Here is a 27,814-nt window from a genome sequence, read left to right on the forward strand (position 1 = left end):
AAACACAGCTATTAATGGGTTAGGAAGGATTGTGACACCAAGGCTCTCTGAAAAGGACTTAAAAATTTTTGTCCAGAATGATGTTAATTTGGTGCAGGCCCAAAACATGTGACCCAGTGAGGCTGGAACTTGATTGCAGCGTTTGCAGGTTGGATCTTGCCCTGGAAACATTTTAGACAGTTTTAAGTGAGACAGATATGCTTGATATATAATTTTGAGGTGAATAATTGTATGCTTTGCGCATATGGAGCTCGAGTGAATTCACTGCATTGCTCCCTTCAACTCCTTTTCTGATATGTTGAGTGAGAGATCCTTTTCCCATTGTCCTCTTGGATTTTTGAAAGGGAGGGACTGTAAAATAATTTTATATATTGCAGAAATGCTATCTGAGTCCTCAAAACTGAACAATATTTTTTCTGGCATAGAGGAAGATGGGAGATGAGGAAAATTGGGCAGGTTCTGTTTAACAAAGTTTCTAATTTGAAGATAGTCAAAGAAATGTGTTGCTGGAAAGTTAAATTTGGAATGTAATTGTTCATAGGATGTAAAGATGTTGTCTATATAAAGATCTCTAAGTTATTTAATCCCAAATGTTTTACAGATATTAAAAACTGCATATGTTTACGGGGGTTGAAAAAGGTGGTTCTCATGCAGAGGTGCCACAGATAAAAGATTCTCCATCTTAAAATGCTTTCTACATTGGTTCCATATTCTGAGTGAGTGAAGCACAATTGGGTTATTAATATATCGGCAAAAACTTGCATTAATAGGGGCACAAAGCAGGGAATATAAAGAAGTACTGCAGGATTTTACTTCTCTGGGCGCCAAGCCTGTGTATGTTCTTCTGTTTGTGTCCAGGTTTTTATATCTTGTATGTTTGCTGCCCAGTAATAAAACTGAAAGTTGGGTAGAGCCATGCCACCTTCTGTCTTAGTTCTTTGTAGGGTGGCTCTTTGAATATGTCGATGTTTTAAGTTCCAAATAAATGAGGTTATGGTTGAATCCAATTGCTTAAAAAATTATTTATTGATATATATTGGAATGTTTTGAAATAAAAACAGAAGCTTAGGAAGGTTATTCATCTTAACAATGTTAATTCTTCCAGCTAGGGTGAGATGAAGGGTTGACCATCTATGCAAGTTTTCCTTAATTTTTTCTATACAGATGGCGAAATTTTGTTGATAAAGAGCTTTATGTTTACTTGTGATATTTACCCCTAGGTATTTAAACTGATCTGCAATGATAAAAGGGAAGGTGTCTAATCCAATATTGTATGCTTGTGAATTCACTGGAAAGAGCACACTTTTATTCAAATTAATTCTGAGACCAGAGATCTTTTGAAATTCTCTAAGTGCTGTTAAGACTTGAGGCACAGCAGAGTTTTGTGGGTCTTATATATACAGTATCATATCATCTGCATATAGAGAAATTTTTTGTTCAAGTCCTTCTCTGATAATCCCCTTTATCTGATAAGCATTTCGACAGTAAACTGCCAGTGGTTCATTGGCGATTGCAAATAGCAGTGGTGACAAGGGGCATCCTTGTCTGGTACCATGTTCTAGTTTAAAGTAGCCTGAACAAATGTTGTTAATACAAACTGAAGTTTCTGGATTGGTATAAAGTAGTTTGATCCATGCACAAATGTTGGGGCCAAACCCAAATTTCTCTAATGTAGTGAAAAGGTAGTTCCATTCAATCATATCAAATGCTTTTTGTACATCCAACGATAATAATATCTCTGGGGTGTTTGACTTTGCTGGTGAATATATTACATTAAACAGGCGTCAAAGATTGGAAGCTAAGTGTCGGCCTTTAATAAATCCAGTTTGATCTTGTGAAATTACCAAAGGCAGCACTTTATCCATCCTTCTAGCTAGGACTTTGGAGAGTATCTTAACATCATTATTCAGAAGTGAAATTGGTCTGTATTATGCACATTGTAATAAGTCCTTATTTTGTTTAGGAAAGACAGTGATTAATGCTTGGCAAAAAGCTTGAGGTAGAATTTGATTGTCTCTAGCTTCTGTAAATGTTGCTAATAAGAGGGGAACTAGCTGAGTGGAGAATTTCTTATAAAATTCGACAGGGTACCCATAAGGGCCTGCTGCTTTCCCACTCTGAAGTGACTTTATAGCATCTATTAATTCTGATAGTGCCAGAGGTTTATCCAATTCCTCTGCACTAAGAGTATCTATTTGTGGTATCTGTAATGCATCTAGAAATGCATTAGATTGTGTGCTGTCTTCTTTAAACTCAGTAGAATATAAGAATTTATAGTTGTTAAGAGGTTGAGCTATGAATACAGAGCCTGCCCTTTCCTATGAAGAACCTCACTTGGACACCTGGCATGTTCTTGATCTATTCTAGTAATTTCACTGGTTAGCTCTGATACCTTGTTGGTTTCTAATTTATTTCTGTGGGAAAGATGTGAAATAATCTATCCTCTTAAGAAGCCCTTTAGAGTTTCCCAGAGTATATTCCTGCAGAGAACTCTGAGGATGTATTTGTGTCTAGAAAGAAACTGATTTGTTTTGATATAAATTCTGTACAGTTCTTGTCTGCTAATAGAAGTGGGTTAAGACGCCATCTGCAAGATGATTATGTGGGGCATAATGATTTTAGCTCCAAGATCAGAGGGGCATGGTCAGAAATAACAATAGCATCGTACTTGCAAGATTTAATCGTAGGCAAGAAATTATTATATATAAAGAAATAATCAATTCTTGAGTAGCAGTGATGCACTGGTGAGTATAAGGAATATGTTCTTGAGTTTGTGTTTAGAAACCTCTAGGGGTCTGATAAGTTGTGGTCAGTTAAAAACTGTATAATTGTCTTTGCAGTGTTAGATGTCATCGCCCCTGTGACGGGAGACCTAAGAGTGGATTTAAAACACAATTAATGTCCCCAGCCATTAAAATTTTATGAGTGTTCACATTGGGAATAGATGTAAATACATTTTGCATGAATTCCCTATCATCGACATTGGGTGCATAAACATTTATCAAAATCACTTTACAGTTAAATAAATTGCCCATGACAATCACATATCTCCCTTCAGGATCAGATACTACATCTGATGCTACAAATGAGACTGTTCTATGTATGAGAATTCCCACACCTCTAGTTTTCTTTGTAATGCTGGAATGGAACATTTGGCAAGTCCAGTCTTCTTGCAGCCGGAACTGATCCTTGCTTAGTAAGTGGGTCTCTTGTAAAAGTACTATTTTAGAGTTTAGACCTGTTAGGTGAGAGAATATTTTCTTTCTCTTTAATTTGTGATTCAGGCCTTTAACATTCCAGCTCACAAAATTAACTGGCCCATCATGGAGACATTGATTCTGAATTTTTGATGTCATTTTGTAGTCTTAACTGGAAGTAAGACAGATTTAACCTTAATTTCCAATTTTCCCACAAGTTATTGCCATGCAGCCTATTGTTATGTTGGTAATTATAATTATAAGGATTAAAAGGATAGATTAGATATAGCTTGCTCTCTTTTTCTCCCCCCTAATCCCTCTCACCCCCCATGCCCCCATTTTGCCTCCCCACGTGAGGCTGGACCCCACTTCACAAAGTCCCAGTCCTCTGACTTACCTAGAGACAGAGCACATCCAAAACAAAACAAGCCCCCCAGCAATGGTGTTTGAGGATTAAAAAGTAGACATATCTATTGCCGATAAAGTCTAAATACCATATACATAAAATATAATCTTAAACAGTCTTGAAATATTAAGATAATAAACCCAGGGAATGCTGTTAAAATATGGCCCTGGATAAGCATAGTAAACCCATCCATCCATCCATTTTCCAACCCGCTGAATCCGAACACAGGGTCACGGGGGTCTGCTGCAATAATAACAATAACAATAAACCAAGGGTATGATGTTAAACAGTCTCCTTTAGAATAGTAAAAAGAGAAAAAAAAAACTTTAATTTCTTCCACACATACGCATATGATTGTAATTAAAACATAAACAGAAAGTGGCCATGATGAAAAAAGGATATATAATTATGGTACCCGTATCATTGCAAGCGGATCAGACAGCAGGTAATATGTTCTTGCCATGCCATGACAGGGTGCGACTCACTATCGTATTTCAAAACAGAGTTGGCATCAACTTTCTTAATTTCATTTTCTGCTTCCTCTGTGGCCGAGAAGATGTAATATTTGTCTTGAATATCCACTTTCAGTTTGGCAGGATACAAGAGGCTGTATCTGATATCGGCTTTCCATAACCGCTGTTTAATGTTGTATAAAGTGGCACGTTTAGCAGCTGTTGAGGGTGAGAAATCAGGAAAAATACGAATGTGGTTATTTTCAAATATAATCTCATGTTTCTGTCTGAGAAGTGACATAACTTTAAGCTTAAATTGTAATCTCTCGAAGTGAACAATTAGAGTCCTAGGTTTAGAGGTATTTGATCCACGTATGCGATAAACTGCCGCTATCTTGGTATCTGATTTAAAGTCCTCTCCAATTATTTTTGAGAATAGTTCAGCTACGAGTTTCACTTGGTTTTGACTTTCACAATTCTCAGGTAGACCTTTGATTCCAATATTATTCCTTCTGCATCCATCTTCCAGAGCCGCAAGTCTGTCTCTGAGTTTTTTGCATTCGGAATTCGCAGCTGTAGCTTTTCCATCGGCGGTAGATGCCAACTGTTCAGCTGTTTCAATTCAAGTCGTGAATGTCTGCTTAACGTCTTCCAGCTGATCGGCAAGTGCTCCCAGTTTGGACGCATTTTCCTGAATGTGTTCCTCAATTTTCCCCAGCATACCTTTAAAGGCTGCATTGAAGCGATTATATATACGTCTTTATTATCCTGCCGCAGCTCTTGCAGCTCCAGCCGCAGTTTCTCGTATGTCTTCCCGTTTGTCTTGAGAAAGCCATTTATTTCTTTCTTTGTATTTTTCTGAATGTCTTTCTTGAGCTCATTTATGGCTATGGCTGTGGCCGTGGCCACTCTTGCGATCATTACCTTCAGTTCGGACAGATCGTTTCAGCTTTCGTGCTCCGCGGGTGAAGTGGCAATCCCCGTAACAGCCGATGCTTCCGGCTCGCGTGTAGTAGATAAAAGCGTGGACTGCAAGGCCATGTCCAGTTTCAACTGATCTTCTGGAATCGGTGAGCTATCGTGACCTGCATCACTTGCACCTCGCTCCCATTTTCGTTCTTGACTGGAGATGATGCAGTGGAGCGGGGTCCTGGGAAGTCTGTGCTTTCGCCTGCCTGTTCCAGGTCAGTCTCTGAAAGGCCGTACCTTGTACTTGGACTTGATGCCTGTCTAGACTTGGATTTAGCTTTAGGTTTCTTTTCCGTTTCTTTCTGACCCCCTTTCTTGTTACTCATGTTGATATACTGTAGCAGAAACTCCTCGAGTTGGGTAAATACAGGATACCTCGGGATAATAAGAAATAAGAGAAAAAATAAAGCCGCTGCTAACAGAGCTCCGCTTCAGACGTCCATCTCCCATAACGGACAAAACCAACCTGTTTCATTTTAAAGGGAGCTACAGAATAACTGAATTGACACAATTTGATATGTATTATATTCTAATCTTGCAAAGTGAAGTTTCAAACTGATTTTTAAGAAAAATAAACCTAAATAGATGTCTCAGTTCTAATACAATTTATAGTATGAGAGTAATACCTCATAATAACAGCTGAATGACTAACTGAAGTGGGTTAAGTTGAACATATACTGTAAATTATGAATTTTATTTGTGGTGCTTCATATATAGCTGGTAGAAGATATTAAGGCGTGCATATTAAGGTGAAAGTCAGTTATTCAGATAAAATTTTGTCAACAGTGTGGCTTTCTACTGAAGAGAAATCAAGCATAAGAAATAAATCTCATACTTGCTAATGTTCAAAAAGCTTCATTTTTTTAGTAGCATATGTGTTCTGAGGTGTTTTACTTGGTCAGGTTATGCTAATCGTGGGACGTACTACACCTTAAAACTTTACTACAGATATTTTAATGCCTTTCTTCAGAAGTCATAAAAGGAATATTTAAAGGTCTTAAAGATTTTAATCATTGCAAAAGTATTTCCAAATTTGACCTTGAGTGTTATCGTTTTCAGTTGCTTGTGCTACTTTCTCAAATGTAGTTTTTCTAGCTGATAGCCTGCATCAAACTGAATATGCATTTCTTATTGAAGCTTGTACCTTGTTTACTAATGGTACAGAGTAAATGCTTCACCTATATTTAAATCTTCCTGATGGGCCAGTGGTGTTATAATAAATAAAGACTGATTTGGAACTGTAGACTCACTGTTTCACTTGCAAAGCATGGGTAATACTTCATCAAATGTTAACATAGCAGTTAGTCTTTTCAGCATAGTTTTGAACATCTGTGAATAAAGGTATTGACTACCCTTAAGATAATAATTTCAGGCCAACATAATTCTAGGGTAGGACTCAAATTCCTCCTAAACTTTCTTGTAACAGGTTCACCTGTAGTTCAGCAAATCTCTTGGCTTGCTAACAGGATTTGTTGGAGAGATGAAAGGGCAAGTTTCCCGCTTGCTGGACATCAAGAACAAAAGAGTGTTGCAATGGTTACCATTTAAAATTTTCAAGTTAGTTTCCTTGGTGGCTGCCAAAACTTTTGTTTAATAAGCCTCAGATTGTAAATTGAAATGTTTAAATGTAGAGGTGATAAAATTGGCTTTATCACCAAGTTGAATGGCAAAAAATTGACATAATATCCCAAGTACCATCCTTTCCTTGTGAATTCTCTACACAATGAGATGATTTCTCTAAATATTCAACTTGCTGCTGTGGCGAACGGCTGGGGCCCTTGCCTGGCCGGGATGCCTTTTCTTTATATGGTCAAGCATGGACTGAACAGTACCTCTCCTGGGATGCTAGATGGCAGCCCCCCTGGGTGGCAGTGGTGCCTCGGATTCCCACAGGGCTCCATGGGAGATGGAGTTCTCTACAACCCTGTTGGGATCCAGGGGTGCTGCCATGGGGAGCTGCAGTGGTTCCTGAGCCCGTGTGGGTGGCTCTACCGCCACACCTGGAGGTAAAAACCGGAAATAGATTGTTAAACACCTGGAGCACATCCTTTGAAGACACCTCGCCATCCATGGGTAAGAAGAGATCCAGGAGGGCTCCTAAAGCAGCGGGCGCCGACTCGCAAACAGTCACAAAGGAAGCCCAGATCGGCGTGCAGTAGAGTGAGGCCACCCGGAAGACAGAAACTCTAGGAGACAGGATCCATAAGGAGGTAGGTGCTAGACCCAGGGGTAGAATTGTCCCTGAGGTTATTCCGCATTGTCGTATGCCTACCTCCTAGATGGCGAAGTATGAGATCCGCATTGTTGGCCTAAGCACACCGACCCCTGGGACGACGGTGGGACAAGCAATTGCGAGAGCGAGTTCAACCTGGACCCACTGCTCACCGAGAAACAATGGCTGGAGGACGAGCGTCTGGAGTCTCCCCCCAATGACGTCATTACAATGGAGGAGGAGGCATTAGAAGGCCAGGAAACCCAGGTAGTGGCAGGGATGGCGAACCTCCTCACCTGAACTCCGAGGACACTTGAAGATGCCTGTGCAGGAAGTGCATGGCATCAATAGCTCTCGGCTGGCGGACATCGAGGAAGGAAGGCCGAGTCCACCACCGGCCGGATATACTAACCTACTTTTGACTGTACATGAGCTGGAGGACCTGCTCCATCCTGTAAAGGCCTTTTCACAGGTGCTGGGTCTGATGAGGTAGACCATCGAGTGGCTGGAGGGTATGGCGGAGGCTCCCCTGAAGGAATTGCAAGAGTGGCTGGGGCAACGCGATGCTGGACTCTCTGCCCAATGTGATGTGGCGGTACAGGTGAGTCTTTCCTGTACTGTAAAAAAAGAGGGAGCTCGGTGTGAATTGCCTGCTGATGAAAAACTTGTGGGAAGGCCAGTAGCCAAAGCTCCAACAAAAGATGCGTGTGCAATGATCGATTTTGCTGTGGGAACAGATATGGCAGAGTTGTGTGCTAGGCACTGGCTTGTAAGTGCCGGCAGCATGAGTGCCCCGCCCCAAATGCTGGTGACAAACTCACACAAGTCTACAGGGGTGCAGACAGTGTGGAGTCTCTTCTTTTCCCATAGAGAGACCCAGACTGTCGTTGCACCCCAGAGCAAAAGCAGGACTCAGAAAGGGAAAACCGGGTCTCCTAACTGCACAGCGTGAAAGCCCGTCAGCTCAGGTGCACCAGAGGGCCTCGCGAGGCAGAGAGAAACGGCCACCTCAGCTGAGTGCGATGCGAAGCGGGGCTTACTGACCTGTTTTCATGCCTGAAGGACATGGGAGCGAGACGGGAGCCGGCGGTGTTATAATTGTTAGAATCGGGGCCACGTCTGGAAGTGCTGTCTGTTTAAAATGGCAGTGGACACCAGGGGATGGCGTTGAGGGCAGCACCTCCCCGTCCCTCTCTTCCTATTGTTTTATAGGAATTACCCATGGACCCAATAATGTCAGTTCTTAGTCTTGGGAAGAACCAGCCCTAAAAAAACAAGAATATAGATTCACAAGATAGATAATACAGGCAATTAATCAAATGATAATAAGTAAATAAAATGTATATTTTACAGATATTGTAGGAAGTACGGTCTACTCTGTTCCTTTTGTACAGCATCACTGTGTTGTCAGATTAGTCCAGTTTATTGTTTATGCAAACCCCCAGGTACTTGTAGTTTTGCATCACTTCCATGTCCTCCCCTAAATGGCGACTGGTCTCTTAAGCTCCTTGGCATGCCAGAAGTCCACTATCAGCTCTTTTGTCTTGCTGATGTTGAGTTGCAGGTTGTTGTCCCTGCACCACAAGACAAACCACAACCTTCCTGTACTCTGACTCATCTTTATTAATAATGCAGCCCATGATGGAGTAATCATCTGAAAATTTATGTAGATGGCAAGCACTGGTATTGTGCTGGAAGTCTGTCGTGAAGAGAATAAAGAGGGAGGGAGACAGGGAAGTTGCCTAAGATGCTCCAGGATTACACACCAATGTTTCTGACAAATAGTCCCTCAGCCTCAAAAACTGCTGTCTATTGGTCAGGTAGTCCATGAGCCAGCAGATTGTGGGGGCATGATGATGCAAAGCCTTGAGCTTTCTCCCCAGTTGATGAGGCAGAATGGTATTAAAGGCACTGGAAGAATCAAAGAACATTATCCTGACTGTGGTGTCGGCTTTGTCCAAGTGGGAGTAGGCAGTGTGGAGAATGTAAATCAGAGCATCCTCCACATCTACAGTATATGTGTCTGATAGGAAAACCGCAGTGGAGCCATATGTTCTGAAACCAGGGTCATAGCTTTTTTAGCTAAATGTTTATTACCGATGCTTTTTGCAAATGCTATTGAACCTGTCTGTCGGTCTTTGGATATAAGCAAGGGACAAAGTGATCATGAGAGAAGAAATTCAACAAAAATTATCTTTCATTCCTAATATCACGGTATTCTTGGCTACAGAACCAAATTTATCATTGCCCCTCATCCTACATCAACTGGATGAATTTCACTGGATCTTTGGATTCAAAACCAATTTTAATAAGAGTATACTTTTCCCGCTAGAATGATATGAACAACATTCTAAAGTAGACCAATTTCATTTATTGTCTAAGAACTGTTTCGTTACACTGATATGCAAAAAAAAACTGTTTTAGAGAAAAAAGTAATATATTTTTAAAATAATTTATTTAGTCTTGAAATACTTATATCAATTAAACATGCAACTGACTTAAATATAATTATTACACACAAAAAGTAGTCAAATATATAACTGCTATCATAGACTCACTCCCCTTTCTAGTAAAACATGTCTCCCTTTTGAGCGTTATCCTGTCCCTATGTTCATTAAAAGACCACTCTCATGTTCTCCAGAGAAAAAATCCAAATAAGAGTGAAGTTTGCAGATTCGTTGCACCCAAGTGCCAGGTAGGAAGCAAGAAGCTCCTAAAATAGTTCCTCGTAATTTTCTGCTTTTGTATTCCCCAAAAATGTGGTACACACTTTTTTCAATAAAGGAAGGGTATGTATTCTTCTTTGCTTACCTGTTACCTGATCAAGACAATGGATGGATCAACTGAACCTTGCATATTTTTGTAAAAAAACATTTATGCAATAACTTTATCTCTTCTGGACAAACACAGGCATTTTTCCAACCTTTTATATATAAAGTCTTGGCTATTTTGACAGAATAAGAAGACAGAAAAAAATTAGTGATTGAGATAAAAAATGTGTAGTAAGTAATTTTGGGTTGTTTCCAGCACAACTAACGTTAATAGTAAGGAAGGCTGCTGTTTTTCAGCTTGAAATATGCTTCAAATATTATTATATGCATGAAAAATACTTATGCATTAAAACAGACATAACATTTAAAAAAAAATCAATCATTTTTTTCAAAGTGCCATTTTTCACTGAAACAGTCTGTGGTAGATAAATTCCAATTTCAGAAATAAATTCAGCAAACATAAATCTATAAAGTTTATTGATATTTTTGGTGGTAGGATTTTGGTACAGACCAGTGTCATCTAGGAATTTCAATGATGAAAAAATTTAATGATCAATACTTACTTTTATCCAGCAACATAGTGAAAGTAATAAAACAGCACCAGCTTAGACAGCAATCTTTCTCAAAATCCTCTCTGTATGTTTTGCTCTGCACTCCAGTTATTTATAAATATGGCCAGCTTGCTAGCAATCCAGCAGTGTATCATTTTTAATATATGAAGCCAGTGTGGGAAACAATTTAATGTTGAGATTCTACAGTATTCTCAGCTGTTCCAGTGCACAGTGATCATATATTTCTGCCTTCATTAAATTACACAGCATGTAATTTGTGGTATTCATTAGCTATCTGGATGTTTAGAGACCTTTATATTGACAATGTGCATTCATCCTTTGAACAATCATACATCAAGTATAAACCTGTAACACTCTACTCTTTCTATGTATGAGTTAGAAACACCACTATTAAAAGGACCTTCCTTGTGGCTTCTTCATCTTCTCTCTACTCTTGATATATACCTGCTAGTAGTAAGGAAGACAGTGGTAGTTTTTCAGACTGTATCAACTAAGCTGACTTTAGAAAATGATGGCAAAGGGACCTTTCAATTAATGTCTGTCATAAGACATGGAACTCATCTATTCACAGCATCCTTTCTTTTGCAAACTGTACTCCTGTATCATGTGTAAAATTATTTAAAATACAGCAGATCAGGAACAAGATCCTAGTTGTGAACGATGCCATCAAGCAGTAATCTTGGCAGTTCAGTATCTTTTGGAATATCCCCACATCCACTCCATTTTAAAGTAAACTGTTTGCTCATTTGTTAGATGGTGTTGGATTTATAATTACTCCTATTCTTTTAATAGTTTTTTTTAGGGTAATAGTAGATGAGATACAATTACCAATGAAAAATCTATTGTGATCTCCTGTACTATCATGCTCATAAGTTAATATTTCTTACTAGACTGAAGAATTCTAAACTGACCTGAATATCTGAATTAAAAAGTGATGTCTTATATGATGTAAAACTAGGAAATAAATCAGATTTTCCTTACAAAGAAAGGCATAAAGCTTATTCAGGATTTAGCCAGAATTAATTATATCAAACTTTGACAAGTTACCACAACATAGAATGCACCTATAACCAGGAATGGAAGGTAAGTAAGGCACAATAAAAAAAATGGAGGTTGCTACTTTTAGCAAGGGATGAAGTATTTTCTCAATGTTTCTCCAGAAATGGTACCACAGAGAATTCATTATTATACCCAGGCCTTTAGGAGTATGCCACAATGCACAGATAATGTACTATTTTATTCAAAAGAAACTTTTGTTAATATCTTGCTACTTGACAGTATGTGACAAAAGGTATATTACAGGTATGTTATCTAAAGTGTTACAGTGATATTAGTATTACCTTCTACTGAAGATTATTATTTAACTTCCATATATGTAGGGACGGGCAGATGCTCTTCTATTAATAAAAAGAAAAGTGTCTAGAACTGGATGAGATCCCACCTGAACCTCTCCTGACCTTCTAGGATCAAATTTCTATACCAAATACTTAATAACATAGTTTATTCTGTTCATTTGTCTCTAATATCAATAGAGACATAACCACCCGACTTCTAAAAAAACAAATAAATACCCCATACTTTATTCTAGTTATAGGCACCTCTCCCTGTTCAGCACAGATGTTATGATACTTAAAATTCTTGCCTGCACTCTGAACAAAATTCTAAGTAAATTGATACAACCTGATCAGACAGAGTTCATTCGGTCAGGCAGGCAATAACAAAATTGCACAGCTTGCTTTATATACTAAATACTTCTCCCGGCTGCCTTTTCTTTACAGAAAGAAATATATTTTTGGAGGAGATAATTCTTTTGCTTTACTGTTTTTCATATATATTTGTTCTTGTTCAAAATATAATGAATAAAAGTTGATTAGAACAAGTTTAGACCTCAGAGTCTTCCGTTTTGATCATTTTTTTTAATATTCTTTATGAGTTCAAAAGAATAATTCTCATTTTATCAATGTTTTTCCATTTTTGTGTTTTATTATGAACATACTGGAGAGACAAAAAAGATTTAGAATTTTCACAGTATGGAAGATTATCTATAAAAAAATGACTTACTATACTGTTATCTTTCGATCTATGACTGTTTGTTAATCTAACTGATATTCTTCTAACTTTGCACAGTTTTCAATAAGCGGATCAGGATGCATTTCACTGCGTGTTGTCCTGTATAACTATGCATGTGACAAATAAAGAATCTTGAGAATTTCAAAAACGGAGTTTACCGCACATGCATTTATTGGTTACTTTGTTAATGTATATATATTTATCTGTCTGCTTATTTAAAAACCTTAATTTACCCCAGGAGTCAAAAACGTTCTGTCCAGCTCTTGTACAAAAACCTAGACAAAAGCTGGGGTATCACCTTGGTAAACCCATGTACTTTTGGAACTATGAGAGGAAAATAGCATGACTTTACAGACAGGAGTCCAATGCAGAACTCTACTTACTTTGTTACTTTGTAAAAAAAAATTATTAACTGCTGATGATGTAGATCGTTTTGTCTCTGCTGAAATTCCAAACAGAGAAACCTATCCTGATCTCATTAAAAAGATTCAGCATATTGGGACTCGCAAGATTACAAATATTGTTTTTACAGAAGTTCTGAAATAAAAGTGAAACTAATGAAATAGCAACAATTCAAAGAAAAAACAATCTTAAAAGTGTATTTCCGGAAAACCAAATACGGGGGCTGGCGAGCGAAGCAAGCAGGGGGCAAAGCCCCGTAGTATATATGTATATATATATATATATATATATATATATATATATATATATATAGTGAGACTTGCCCAGACACCATCAGACAGAGACTCTTTATAAAAGACCTCTTTATTTTTCTTCTTTTCCAACACACAAGTCCCGCACAGCACACTATGCTCCTTGCACCAACCACCGTTACTCCAGGGCCTTTCTCTGTCTGTCCATGGGCCACCTGTCCTCTCTCTCCAGGACCTTCGTCCTGCTCCCGACTCCAGCTCACTGATTGGAGGGAAGCGGCCCCTTTTATCCTTACCCGGATGAGCTCCAGGTGCCCTGCCTGACGTCGCTTCTTGGTGTGGCAGAAGCATCAGGAGAGCACCCGGAAGCACTCCGGGTGTCCCTGGAAAGATCATCCTCCAGCAGTGTGGCGGAAGTAAATATGTCCCGGGCTCCATGAGGCTTGGGGCACCCCCTGGTGGTGGATATGGGTCCCAACGGGCTTGAGCCTCCCTGCTCCCCTTCCGTGGGCCTCTTCTGCTCCAGGGTGGTTGCCCCCTCGTGGCCCGGAGGACAAATGTGCCACCTCTCAGTCCCAACCTCGTGCGACACTGCCCCATCGCCAGCAAAGACTTGTCGGGCGGAGCGGCCTGTCCCGCGAGGGCAGGCTCCCAACGAAACGGGTCCTACGGCTCGTCCAGGGCCCGGTCCTGCAACACAGATAGAAAAGGGGGGAGAAACGCTGCCTGGACACCATCCCCTGGTGTCCCTCTGTGCTGCGCACTGGCAGCACTCCCCCCGTCGACTGGCACCCCGTGACTTGCCTTTTCAGCACCCCCTTCGCGGGTTTTATGCTCCTTTTGCTGGGGCCACTCCAGATGTCCTCGCTGACTTTGGGGCCTCCCTCTGCATCCGCAGAGGCCTGTCCGTCTCCGTACGTGAGCTCACGGGCTCACGTCTCACTCTGTGGGATGACCCGGCTTCATTCCTCGGGCCCTCCCCTTTCTTCTGGGGTGCCCTGACGGCTTGAGTCTCCCTACGGGAAAGAAAGAGACCCCTCGCCGTCTGCACCTGTGTTGATCGACCTGCAGCTGATGCTGGCACCAGCGGTAGTGTACTAGGACCCACGGCACTCATCAGCTGGCGTCTAGGGACCAACCCTCCTAGGTGATTAGCCCTTCTCGTCGCTTCCACTGTTGGAGCTGCGGCTACTTGTCCTCCGGAATTGCATGATACCGGGAAACATTCGCTTGCTTCTCCATTTTTATTAACGGCGCAAGTCCCACTCACCTGTGTCGCCACAAACCTTCGGCCAGAGAATCCGGTGCCGCATTGCTCCGCCCCCTGACTTGACGCGATCACCGTCCTCTTCAGCTCGACTAAACAGTCTCGAAGGTCGTGCATCACCTGTAATACGGACTCGACGGACCGAAGGGAATCCTCCGGCTCACGGCGAGCCACAGGCACAAAGGGAATGTTAGCCGGCGAAGGACTTACCGGTTCATCGGTCCTAATCGCTGGCTGCACTCCCTGGAGCTCTCTTCTGGGTTTCATCCGGCCCTCTCCCTGCTCGGGATGAACGTTCTTTGGTCCCACCTCTATCCAATCATCGGCGGGCACGCAAGACACACTGTCCAATCCTTTGCCTGTCACGGGGATGGACTTCCGGTCCGCCGCAATCTTCTCCCTTCTCCCGAGGGGTTGACGAGACCCACTGCCGCTCCTCTGCCACGGCCTCTTGATCCTCCCTTCCTTCTAGCGTCGCTGCCCCGGCCTCATTGTATGGATCGACACAGCTCGGCCGGCAATGCAGACCCAGGCAGCCCCCTCCTGCAATACAGACGCCGGCCTCGGCACAGCCGACCCTCTTAAGCCAACTGCCGCCAGGCCTGGGACTTACATCCTGGATCCCGTCTTTTGGTGCATCACAAAGCCTGCCGGCCGTATCCATGGCAATGCCGACCCCGATCCTCACGGGAGCAGCGACCACTGGTAAGTCCGCAGTGCTCGGGTCTCTCTTGTCGGTTCTCTTTCCCCTTGGGTGGGAGATGGTGCTTTGGCATACCTTTCGCGGCCCCTGGGTGATCCGCGAACCGTCAGTGGTGCATGCGCGGACCGCTTCCATGTGGCGCATGTGTGTGGTCGTCTGAGGTGCCTGGCAGCTCACATAAAATTTATATATTGGGTCCCCTGTCTTGGAACAGCCAGAAGGTCCCTGTTCAGGCACCAATGTGAGACTTGCCCGGACACCATCAGAGAGAGACTGCATCTTTATAAAAGACCTCTTTATTTTTCTTCTTTTCCAACACACAACTCAGTCCCGCACAGCACACTGTGCTCCTTGCACCAACCACCGTTACTCCAGGGCCTTTCTCTCTCTGTTCTGCTCCTGCTCCCGACTCCAGCTCACTGATTGGAGGGAAGCAGCCCCTTTTATCCTTACCCGGATGAGCTCCAGGTGCTCTGCCTGACGTCACTTCCTGGTGTGGCGGAAGCATCAGGAGAACACCTGGAAGCACTCCAGGTGTCCCTGGAAGGATCATCCTCCAGGAGTGTGACAGAAGTAAATATGTCCCGGGCTCCATGAGGCTCGGGGCGCCCCCTGGCGGTGGATATGGGCCCCAACGGGCTTGAGCCTCCCTGCTCCCCTTCCGTGGGCCTCTTCTGCTCCAGGGCGGTATATATAAACCAATGTATCTGAACAGATGTATTCAAACCAATCTATATATTCAAACCAACATATCTGAACCAATCTATATGCTATATATTGTAAGTGCCACATGGGCTGAATTGGAATCCTGACCAGGAGAGAGGATGGTTCCTTTACCGGAAGGACAGTATACAGACAGGCATCCCAGCCAAGGGAGAGGAAGGTGCTCGACCCAAAAGAAACTGGTTGGATGGACATCCCAATCGGGAAAGATTCCTTACCCTGACAGGAAGCCCCAGGCAAGTCGACAGGCATCCCAAACAGATATATTTGTAGTACCTTCCCTGACCAGGAAGAAAGAAGGACATGGAAGGACTGTTTCTGAGGAATGTTTATTCTTCCCAGAGGTTAGATGGCAGTGACCCTGGATTTCAGTGTCTGGTCAGAAACCAGCAGGGAATTGTATTCTGGAACTGCTGCCCTGTTGGGGTCTGTGGGTGCCACTAGAGGACGGTGCAGGGAGTGACACCTGTTATTCGAGACTTCAATATGACCCAGAAATGCTTCAGAGCCCTAGCGACAATTTATATATTTACAAAGCAATCTTTTTTTCCAGAACAGCTCCTCATAGATATATACAATGTCCATATACACTGTATATAATACTTGTGAATACAAATTGCATATATTGTATGTAATTGTGTATAGAATTATTGAATGATTTTTTTATTTATGTGTTGGTATTGTTTTATTGTAAACTGTTGCGAGAAGACATGCAAGTAAGAATTTCTTTATGCTGAGTAAATGTCAATAAACCTGACTTGATTTACTCTAATTTGATTTGCCAACTACAGCATCATAACAACATAGGAAACTCAAAAATGCTGCCAGTGGTTATATCATTGTCAAAATTCCTTACAAAAAGTAAATAAAAACAAAATATAGTTTCTAGTGACACAAGGTAGTAAACTTTTGTTATACATGGTACCTCTGGTTTCAGAGGATTTGAAAATTTCTATTATGCGCTGTCCAATCTCATGCAGGAACTGTGTTTTAGCTAAATATTATAGTAAAAAACCATCATCACTATTTAGATTCTTTAAAATTTAATCACATTAATATTCAAAACATGAACATAGTAAATTATACTTTTTAGCACTGTAGCAAAGTTTAAAATAAGCAACTGCTGACAATGATACCAATCAAAAAAAAAATTGCCATTAGAGCTCTATGCATTTCAATATGTTTTGAAATTGCAGTCATTATATTTTCACCTGCTCAGCATCTTGAAGCATGACAAAATTAAACTATATAATATTGCACACACACAGGGTTTGATTAGAAAATTAATATATTACATAACATTCTCAAACAAGCTTCATGTGTTCCAGGGTCATGGGAGGACAGGAACTTATCCAGGGAGTTTAGAGAGCAAGGTAGGAACCACCTTTGGATAAAGTGCCAGCCTGTCACAGGATGTGAGGATCATTGTCACACACTTCCACATTAACAATCACTGATGGTCAACTTAGTATTGTCAGTTACCATGAAACACATGGCTTTGTGATTTGAGAGGAAACATGTAAAAACTGCAGAGACATGGGAAGCAAATGCAAACTCCATACAGAAGACTGGCAATGAGATTTAAATTCAGATGTTGGATCCAGCGCCAGCCACTGTACTACTGTGCTGCCTGATATTGATATTACATGAAGATAATAGCAAAAAAAAAGAGAATCCAGTATTTTGTTATCTATTTGATAAACCATACATAATAAAAATATATTCCTTCATTTACAAAGTTGGTCTGCATTATTGCTTGACTGATGAAAACATTTGCTGAAAGGTTCATTTCAAACAAAAGCCAATGTTTGGGATGCTGTCATAATCATAACATTGCTATGGTGTGATATGTCAGGATACATAATTTGCATCTGTTTTTTATATTCTTTTACATGATACAGCTGTATCTTCTGTACTGATGAAGTTTCAGCTACGTTAATGTGATTTCCACAGTCAGTGTAATCCTAAATACATTCAACAGGCAAAATATGCAATTTAAACTAAAGATTGATGGAAGAATTGATTTACTGAGTGGGTAGATCTGGAGTGTTGAGTGTGTCACTCACTACAGACAGCCCTTCAGCTGTAAAACGGAACTCCATTGTTGGTTTACCTAGTTGTATATACAATTATAATGTTATAAAAATATTTTGGACTGCTGGTCGACCTGCATTTCAAAATAGGCAATGATGTGGCGTGCTTAAGTGTGCCTTGTAACTCAATGGCATTTGGTCAATGGCAGGATACCGTTGTTTGATTGCTGTTGTCAGGATACTGTATATACATACTAAGCAATTCTGGCAAGCAAAAATAGGAAAAAACTTACTTCATGGGTTTTTTTCTTGTTCAGTGCCTCGATCATTCTTTCACTGATTAATTTATGACCATGCATACATTTTATTTAACATCTCCATTAGAATTTTGGAAAATTAAAGTGTAGCTTAATTAATATAATTAATTCAGTTTACTTAGGCCCCTGCCTCTACAACCCTAAACTGGATCTATACAAGTTTAAAAGATGGATGAATTAGACTTTACGTTTCTATTTATTGTTATCATACAGTTCATTTTACATTCAAATGTTAAGAAAATGTCTTAAAAGAACTGCAAAAGATGAGTACTTAATTGTGATTAGTATTTCTTTTAATTATAGATGACCTAACATCTAAATGGCTGTCTTTCCAAAAACCTTTGCTAACAACAGGACTTTGCAACACTATTTAAATTTTCACACGTACATACTTTACAAAGATGCAGAAATTATGTTTATATGCAAGCAAAACAACAGGAAAGGAATAGAATGGACAGTTCTATTTGGACAGAATCTTGTACAGTCTGCATAATTATATGATCATTTTAAACAAGAGAATCTATGCAAAAATCGATTAATATCTTTCTAATGTCGCTTTGTCCCAACTGTCCTTCTAATGTAGTTTTAACTCTTAATAATGAAAAGGCAGAAGTGACTCATACACAATTTTACCATGGTAGTCAGGACGGAGAGGCTGTTCTATTTTGGTTTTATGGGTAAAGATATTTATTGCTTGTGGTAAATTAACCAGAAACAGTAACTTGTCCTTTTATATATGTAATGAAAATTCTTTTTCTGGTCATTTAAGGTAAGCATATGTTTTAGATTCAATGTGGCAACAAGACAAAGTCATAAAAAGACCCATGAAAACACTGGCTTGACATGTTTAGTTTAAACAGTTCAGCAGTATGTACTACAAAGGTCAACAGGTACATAAAGATGTCAGGTTTTAATTCAGGGTTTTAAACCAATAATGCTTTCAGACACCTGCTTTGATCATGTGTGAGTTTCAGCATGTACATCACAAAATATCTTGAGTTCTTTGTTTCCTCTGATTGCTGCTAATGATAACCTGTTGAGTATTAGTCAGTGCTGTGGTGCTGCAGATGTCTTCCACTTTTCACATTGCTTTTAAGCTCTGTTGGCTTTGATAGGTATAGGCATTTGGCTACGGGTGGTCTTAAAGTAGTTGGCTTGTTCCCTTGTGTTAAAAGATCATAACATCCCCTCAGGCCTCAGTCTGCTGAGTTTTATAGTGCCAGAGTGCAAACCACAAAACAAGATTTCTGGGAAATAGGATAACTTATTTCAGTATATATTTTTCTTCCAAATACACATTGTTAAACCTATCATTACACGCACAGTCATCATACTGAAACAAGTCAATGTTCCTTAGTCATTGACCAACTGATTTGTTTGTCAGTCAGTCAGTCATTTTCCAACCCTCTATATCCTAACACAGGGTCACGGGGGTCTGCTGGAGCCAATTCCAGCCAGCAGAGGGCGCAAGGCAGGAACAAATCCCCGGGCAGGGCGCCAGACCCACCGCAGGGCACACACACACACACGGGACAATTTAGGATCGCCAATGCACCTAACCTGCATGTCTTTGGACTGTGGGGGGAAACCAGAGCACCCAGGGGAAACCCACGCAGATACGGGGAGAAAATGCAAACTCCATGCAGGGAGGACCTGGGAAGCAAACCCAGGTCTCCTAACTGTGAGGCAGCAGCGCTACCACTGCACCGCCTGATTTGTTTGTTTCCATAAACATATTTATGTAACAGTTTAACCAGTGGAAATGTTGATTGCAATTGTCTTTTTTAAAATTACCATTTTATAGTTAAACAAATGAATACATACTTTACTGTGCCTTTATTATTATTACCAGGGGACATAAAAACCTTAAATTGTGCAAATGGAGCTTGCAATTATCTATTTTAAAAACACTAAATGAGTAATAAAAAAGTAAATATATTTAGATTAATAGTATTAATGTTTACTTATTATTATTATTAGATGATGCAAAAAGTATGGTGTATATTCACATTTGCACATAAGTATATTACTACTTTACTCTATTGCATGTTATGTCATTTTACAGAATGACATTTTGTGTTTTACTTTGAGTATGTTTGTAAATGTTGTAACAAAAGACAAAAGAGATCATAAGGAGTTGAGGTACTAAATGGGGAACCCCATATACTTTCATATAAAAAAAAAATTCAAAATAATTGTGAGAACATTTTTCAGACACAAGTTGAAGTATGAACTGACTCAAGATGGCAGATCTTCTGGTTCTAAGTCCTTCCAACAGGAAGAGGCGGGTCCAGGTGGATGGACACCGGAAGAGATGTCAGCAGTGGTATAGCTGTTAATCTTCTGGTCTGCAGAAGGAAAAAAAAGAAAAGACATTAGCACACAGTGCCAACCCTTGCAGCAGTAGTGAATTGCCATCACTAAACTCTTAAGCTGTTCCCTATGCACATGCCTTTGACAATGTATAAAAGGTCTCTAAATTTATCAATAGGAAGAGTGTTATATGTAGACTGAAATCAGGAAATTTGTAAAAAGTTTAAAAGCCAATATCATTTCAATATTAGGGACACAAGGAAAATACTAGAGTTTACCTGACGTGCCTATTACATTTCTCCCCTTCATGACACCCAACAGGATCTGCTCGAGAGGTAGTACTCAGATCATTTGAGAATAGTCAGTTAGGTTAGGAGAGGCAATGAGGATCTGATGATTTACAGCACATGTGGGGAAAGTCAGTCCTGGAGAGTCGCAGTGGCTGCAGGTTTTTGCTCCAACCTAGTTGCTTAATTAAAAAACAATCCCTGTCAATAAATAAATTTCATGGCTTGTTAGTGCTTTAACTCTGCCATGTCAAGTCATTCTCATATCCTAGATTTTCTTCCCCTTTCTAAGGATATCATCCAAATGATTTGAAGTCTAAAACAGATGAGTAATTCTCAGTGCTTCACTTTTTTCTCTTCACTTTCCTTCCAAGTATTTAATTAAACCAAATAGTGCATGATAAATACACACAGGTGTAAATGGAAACAAGCTAAATGGAGAAATGCTGGTTTCTTTTGTCATTTGTATATTTTACCTTGTCATGGAAAATAAATTCAGCAGCCCTGTGAATAGACATATTTTCAGTATTCTTCCAGTTACTGGTAAGAGCACTTAAGAACAGATGAGGATAGTATTATAGATTAAAACATGAAATGATTCATCTGAGAACTGTGTTCACAAAACTGCTACTGCTATAGTAATTTAGTGGTCAATTTCTGAATCATTTCTTCTGTCACATATGAGCAAGATACCAAAGTATTTGAACCTCTCATTTTGGGGCTAACCCCCAAGCCACAGAGAAGAAATGTTGTCAGAGGAAGAAACTTTGAAATAAAATTGACACAATACAGGCTGTGGAAATCACAGTTCAGAGTAGCACTGAAAGCCTCAAACAGTCATAAAGAAATATGCAGGTTACCATACCATTATGAGGACAGCTATGAGTAACAGTTAACGTTCATTTCTAACAGGTTTTCACTTTACTTTTTGTATTTGTTTGGTACCTGTTCAATCTACTGTACATCATGAACAGCCTGAAATTTACTTATGAATTTGTAACAGGTGATGTTATTTGTAATTTGTGTCGATTGTTAGAATTCACCAAAGATGTTTGCCAGTGACCTTGTTTTCCTGTGCCCCAAGACTGAAACTCAATGAGTGCAATAATATATAATTTTTTTTTTCTAATTGCTAGTTTGTGACCATTTGTTGCTTTCATTTGTGGTTATCATTCTGTCCACATCTTTTGTTGTTTGATGCATGGTGACACAGTGCTTAGCACTGATGCCTCATAGCTTAGATAACATTTTTGGCCACAATAATCAGTCCAGCATAGTTGCCAGATTTTTCCTAAGCCCTGCATGAAGCTTAAAAGGCCATTACACCATTGAAGCATCAAAGAATTTTGTGGAGTTCAGTGAAAGTTCCCAAACATTTACATGATTTTGCCAAGATCACTGCAAAGCGAACTCTGCAGGATTGGCTCATCACTAATTGTGATAAATGTTCTTAGATCTGTGAGACATAATTTGGTGGTAAATGTTGATCAGGTTTAGGAATATGTGTGTGTTTATATATACAGTATATATTTATATTTATATATATATATGTGTGTGTGTGTGTGTGTGTGTGTGTGTGTGTTATTATTACTTAATGTAGCTTTATGAAAGTTGAAAGTTTTTTTCTTTTTTTATGTATGGTATATTAGTAAAGCTAATCAACTTACTAACACTAGAATTACCAGAGTCTACGAAAAAACTCATAGATCCGGCCCACCTTAAAACCGTTCTCACCTCTCTTTTGTCTTCTAAATGTGCTGATTAAGAGGAGCAGCGAGCAGCTGGCTATTCCATCCCCCACCGTCGCAGAACGTTCACTAAGTTTTCCCAGCTCATGTCTTGTTTGATTACCTGGGAGTGACTGAACTGCTGGAGTTTTAGAATAGAAATAATAGATCGCTATTTGGAATACATGCATTTCATGCGTGTTCCGTTTCTACAGTAATCTGTGTAAACACATTGCTAAAACAGAAACTTTTTCATATTTTAGTAATAAATGTTACAAAATGTAGGCATAAACTATAGAATGTGTAAAGCCCGAGTTCCTAAGATCAAATAAACACTTCCACAAAAGCTTCACACACCATATAACAGCTTCTGTGGCGTAGCGCGCTAAGATTTGCCTCTCAGACTGAGTAGCTTTTCTCTGCCTCACAAACATGAGTTCAATTCCCCGCTGGGGATAAAGTGTTACTTCTTTTTTTTCTTTTTAACCTCAAACGGACATAAAATTTGTAAATTGGTATGCACTGTCAGTTAATGAGATCGTTATATTTTCATGTGGAATGCTCCTTTTAAAATATTTTTTTAACAATTGAGACTGCAATTAACATGAACAACTGTCCTTATAACTTATTTTTTTCAAGATCCATAACACACAGACAGACAGAGCACTGCGTAATACAGAGACAGACAGGCAGAGATATACAAATAAACAGGGAAGGCACATGTACTGAAAGAAAAAAAAAATCAACATGTGCGTTGTTCCTGCAGCACTGAATAAGCTCATGCGCTCTAACATCACCCCTCCCCCCGATCTGGCTCTCTAAGTAACAGCGCAAGTACAGACGCAAACCAAGTGTAATCAAGAGTCCTGGTTCGATCCCCACTCACTCCTATATTTGCTGTTTTCAGTAGTAAGCTGCTCTTTTTGTTAATATTATACAGTACACACATGCACTTGATTTGTGTCTGTACTTGCGCTGTTACTTAGAGAGCCAGATCGGGGGAGGGGTGATGTTAGAGCGGGTGAGCTTATTCAGTGCTGCAGAAACAACGCACATGTTGATTTTTTTTTTCTTTCAGTACATGTGCCTTCCCTGTTTATTTGTATATCTCTACCTGTCTGTCTCTGTATTACGCAGTGCTCTGTCTGTCTGTGTGTTATGGATCTTGAAAAAATAAGTTATAAGGACGGTTTGCTGACTTGGAGCACCACTGCCTTACTGTGCCACAGAGACGCGAGTTCGATTCCCAGCTTTGAAGAAAGCGTTTTTTTTTCCTCAAACGGACATTGAATTTATAAATTGGTATGCACTGTAAATCGTTAACTTTAAAATGTCAATCGCGGTTATTTCTGTTGATTAATTCATGCTTTTTTACTTAGAGTCAGAACAGGAGCTTTTTCAGCTTATTCAGCTTCTGATCTGACTCAAACAGCGCCAGTATAACTTCACACCCAACCTGACGCTGTTCGTTTTCAAATAATATTGCATTACTTCGACGATGTTTTCTGATTGGTACTATTCGCGTCATAAAATGATTTCTTCAAAACGTCACATATATTTGTTTCTTTCTTTTTTTAAAATGTGCGTTGTAGCACTCAGCAACTGGCCACCTGCATGTTCTTGCGCACACTAAATCAGACAGCGCTATATGCAATCATCAGATTCAAATGTTAACAGTTATATAGCACAGAATGGAAATCAGCAGTTCTTAGCATTCCACCTACTGTAACTTGCTCTCTTTTTTCTTCGGTTATAGTCTTGAATAAAAGTGCACTTGTTTTGTTATACTTTTACATCAACATATGTTCCTGTGTTTGAGCTACATGTGCATGCTCAAAAAATACGCGTGTAATGCCACGAAAAGTGCATGCAGACACTTCAGTTCGCAAGCATTGGTACGACAATGCAGTCACAAGTACACTGCAGAGCTTTAGTGCGTCTTTATGTGAAAACAGCATCAGATGGGGAGTGTCTGATGATTGCATATAGCGCTGAAGTTACTGCTCTTTACTATGCGTTCCTCTGCATGTCCTGGAGTACAAAAGAAACAGCATACAGCAACACGTGGGGACTGGCAATACTGGGGGGAAAAAACACGCGGTCGTATGTATCGTGATACACTGCAGAACTATAGCGCATTTTTATGTAAAAACAGCAGTGTCAGGTGGGGGGCGGTAGGGATGGATCCTGAACGCGACTGAGACAATGAAAAGTGAATTTAAAAAAAATAAAGCTAACCTTTACAAATATCATAAATTACACCGGCTGTTACAGACTGAAATCAAATGTATCTTTTTATTCTAAAATAGTGAAAATAAGAACACTTCTCAAATGGGAGTTGTGCAGGATCGAACTCATGACCTTCTGATTCCCAGTCAGCGACTGATACTGTTACGCCACGGAAGCAGTGATAGTTAAGTCATGTCAATGTCTCACACTAAGACGGGTTTTTTTTGGTGGTGGCTTTTTTTTGTACCTTTTGTGAAAGTGTTTCTTTGATATTTGGACTTCAGGCTTCATACATTATATAGTTTATGCCTACATTTTGTCATTTGCTACTAGAATATTGTAAACCGTTTCTGTTTTAACAATGTGTTTACACAGATTACTGTAGAAATGCAACACATATGAAATGCGTGTGTTCCAAATAACAATCTTATTATTTCTACTCTAAAACTCCACTTCACTCCCAGATAATCAATCAAGGCATTAGCTGGGAAAAGCTTGTTTACGTTCTAAGTCGTTGGGGGGATGGAATAGCCGGCTGCTGGCAGCTTGTCTTTATCAGTACATTTAGATGACAAAAGACGCTGGCGGAGAGGTGAGAAAGGTTTTAAGAAGAGATTTAAGGTGGGCCGGATCTACGAGTTTTTTCGTAGGCTCTGGTAATTCTAGTGCTAAACTCGCTGCTTTTGTAGTATATAATGAGTAGGTGTTATGAGTTTATGATTCACCATGTATCATAGAAACTTTATTTTGAGTAAATCCATTCCATTTGTGCAGTGCTATGCAAGGGCTGCAAATCATAGCCTGTAGCATACAGAACAAACTCTACATACAGTTTCACAAGAGGCGACTCTACTTTTATCATAATGTTGGCAGTCACATGTATTTTTTTCTTAAATGTTAAATAAGTACAGTGAGACAAAGCATTTAAATGATAAATGGAAATATAGACTAAAAATTCAGCAGAAGACAGCACTATATTATAAACATTGAGATTACATTATTACCCACATACCTAACAACAAATTCTATAGCATGAAGTGCATTTTGTATATGGTGTATGTGGTTGCTGAAAGTCAGGAACGACAGGAGATGGACACCAATGTAGTGTAAAAAGCAATTTCTTTATTCCTGGTGAGCAGGAGCCCACAGCAGCTGTCAGCTCAGTTAGCTACAGACAGCCTCCCGTTAGCAGGGAGTTTCCCTCTTTTTATACCCAGCTTCTTTATTAAACAAAAAAGAGGAAACATGGCAGTTCATTTTGAGGTCATACATAGATTGTTATAGCTTGCGGTCACACCCTGGATTGGAACATGTAGGAGCGCCCAGTGTTTCTTACAGATAAAAGAGTTATCAGCACACTCACAGTCTTAAGCAATATGCCCTTGTCAGCACCGCACACACACAAGACCAGCTGCAGCAATTTCTTATCCTAACTGTCAGAGGGTATATGCAACTTCAGCAGATTAGACAATACTTATTTCCTCATTCTTCGTACACTCATAGCTTATACAGTATCAAAGGTTACATAAAGTTAGTTCAATACATTACATTAATAGCACAAGAAATACATTCTTATAGCTGAATATCTACATTAGATTACATTTGATCGGTTAGTTTAACACATCCTTATTTAATGCCTAAGTGACACATTCCTATAATTCTATTAGCAACACACTTCTTATTATTCAGGAACAACATTGGTGAAAATCTTGTAAACAATTTAATTGAGAGTCACTTACACAGGCTAAGGCCACAGTTTTCTGTGGCATTTCAGGTTCACTAATAGCAATCATAGTTGATAGCTGTGGATGCTTGAGAGGCCCAACACAGATAATGGAATTCTGGATACATGATGTATAGGAGCACTTACTGTAACTAATAAAGGTAATAAAACCTATAAGGAAAAAACAAATACTGAAAGGTAGGCAAAATATTTTACAGAATTTCTTTATAGCATTCTTTCCAGTTGCTATATAGCTCTTTATTAGAAGAAACATTGGCTGGTATTTGGAAGGTTCAGATCCTGTTAATGCCAGAAGGGATCCTACTCCGTTGCACCCTTGAGCAAGACCCTTAATCTGAAAATTACACCAGGAGTGCTCTACAATGGAGTACCTTGTGCTCTAACCCCCAATGGTCTTTCTCCTCGGGGATCAACAAAGTATATGAAAAAAAAAAAAAAAAAAAAAAACTTAAACACTAGTAAACTTTAAAGATTTGGGGAATAATACTGTATTTTCAAATGTAGTAAAGAATTGGTTTTTTTTAGATGTTTTATCTTTATATGAAGATAACTTGCATAGGTACAGTATTCAGTAGGTACGGCATCTTACAAATAATTGGTACATGAAGGCTAACAATTAGAGGTGGTGTATGCAAAGGAAGAGTGGTGACGGTAATCAAGAAGTAGTGCATTTTGAAGCTGAGATTCAGAAGATTTAAGGAAGAAGTGAGCTACATGCAAAATAAGCTTTAGCAGTGTGAAGATTGCAATTCTGTTTGGTGCCACAGGTACAGGCAACCCTTGTTATATATGAGTGTACTTTCTCTGTAATGTGTCAAGTTCTGAAACATTTTCAGGCTTGTCTCACAGACAGTAATCTTCAATCACAAATTTGCAGTGCTGTTATTCACCGTTCTCCTGACTATAAAGAAATAAACTCCCTTAGCTGTAAAGTGAGCTGTAAAGCTCATTAATATTTTCTTCTTCGTCTTTCGGCTGCTCCCATTAGGGGTTGCCACAGCGGATCATCTTGTTCCATATCTTCCTGTCCTCTGCATCTTGCTCTGTCACACCTATCACCTGCATGTCTTCTCTCACCACATCCATAAACCTTCTCTTAGGCCTTCCTCCTTTTCTCTTGCCTAGTAGCTCTATTCTTAGCATCCTTTTCCCAATATACCCAGCATCTC

This window comes from Erpetoichthys calabaricus, chromosome 6 (assembly GCF_900747795.2).
Source record: "Erpetoichthys calabaricus chromosome 6, fErpCal1.3, whole genome shotgun sequence".
NCBI lineage: Eukaryota > Metazoa > Chordata > Cladistia > Polypteriformes > Polypteridae > Erpetoichthys > Erpetoichthys calabaricus.